Source organism: Phacochoerus africanus, chromosome X (genome assembly GCF_016906955.1).
Source record: "Phacochoerus africanus isolate WHEZ1 chromosome X, ROS_Pafr_v1, whole genome shotgun sequence".
NCBI classification, from domain to species: Eukaryota; Metazoa; Chordata; class Mammalia; order Artiodactyla; family Suidae; genus Phacochoerus; species Phacochoerus africanus.
Window position 1 is genome coordinate 95,717,546 of NC_062560.1, and position 1,422 is coordinate 95,718,967.

The 1,422-nt window shown below is 34.7% G+C and overlaps 1 non-coding gene across 1 annotated transcript; it reads right to left on the reverse strand.

The window, feature by feature from the left end:
* Positions 1–672: 672 nt before the first annotated feature.
* LOC125119022 (U6atac minor spliceosomal RNA) lies at positions 673–799 on the reverse strand. Its single transcript, XR_007132984.1, has one exon. It is a non-coding gene; the product is annotated as a U6atac minor spliceosomal RNA (small nuclear RNA).
* Between the last annotated feature and the right edge of the window lie 623 nt (positions 800–1,422).

Genomic DNA, 1,422 nt, shown 5'->3' on the forward strand with positions numbered 1-1,422 from the left:
CTGTGGATTTTCTTATTCAGGATATTTCCTATCAGTTAAATCACATATATCATCTTTTGTTTTTGGCTTCCTTCACTTAGAGTAATGTCTTTAAGGTCCATTCATATCTAGAATGTATCAGTAGTTCACTATTTTTCATAGCTAAATAATATTCCAATGCACATGCACACACATGCACGCACACACACGTACCACATTTTTTCAGCAACTTATCAACATGAATGATGCCGCCACGAATATTTACGTACGAATTTTTGTGTGGACATACATTTTCAGTTCTTGGGGATATACCACAGAGTACAATTGCTGGATTATATAGTAACTTTATATCTAACTTTTTGAGGAGTTGCCATATTATTTCCTATAATGGCTGTATCATTTTACATTTCTACCAGCAGTATTCCAAGGTTCTAATTTCTCCACCATCTTACCAACACTTGTTTTTACATTATAGCAATCCTTGTTCCTATGAAGCTATAATTCACTGTGTTTTTTCTTTTTAATTTTATTGGAGTATAGCTGACTTACAATGTTGTATTAGTTTCAGATATATGACAAAGTGAATCAGTTATATATATCCATTCTTGTTTCCCAAATAGATTTTTACGAACTATTGAGTAGACCTTCCTATGCTATACAGTAGGTTCTTGTTAATTACACAGTAGTGTGTGTAAAAACTGAGGGTTAGATTCCACCTAGTAGGTGGCAATGCCTTAACCATATGTATGTTGTCAAGGCCTGAGGACCTCTTCTGTCTTTGTCAAGGGGAATGCTAACCTTCTCTACTTTCATACAACACTCACTGTGGTTTTGATCTATATTTACTTAATGATAGTGAACATCTCTTTTTTTTATGGCCTCACCTGTGGCATATGCAAGTTCTTGGGCCAGGGAGTGAATCTGAACCATAGCTGTGGCAATGCCGGATGCTTTCATCCACTGCCCTGGGCTGGGGATCAAGCTCTTGCCTTGGCAGTGACCCGAACCACTGCAGTTATATTCTTAACCTACTGTACCACAGCGGGAACTCTGATAGGGAGCATTTGTGGTTATTTAATTGGTCATTTGTATATCTTCTTTGCAAAAATGTCTTTTTATATCCTTTGCCCATTTTCAATTAGATAATTTTTCTTTTTATTATTGAGTTGTAAGAGTACTAAAGAACTCCTGTATATTCTAGGTACAAGCACCTTATTGTACATGTAATTTGAAAATGTTTTCTCCCATTCTATGGGTTGTCTTTTCACTTATTTGATGGTATCATTTGTAACACAAAAATTTCCAATTTTGTCTAAATTCAGTCTAATTTATCTGTTTTCCTTTTGTCACTTTATGCTTTTTTGGTGTCATAACTAAGAAATCATTGCTTTAATCCAAGGTAACAGCATAACTTTTAAACAACACATCAAATATAACCAAGTA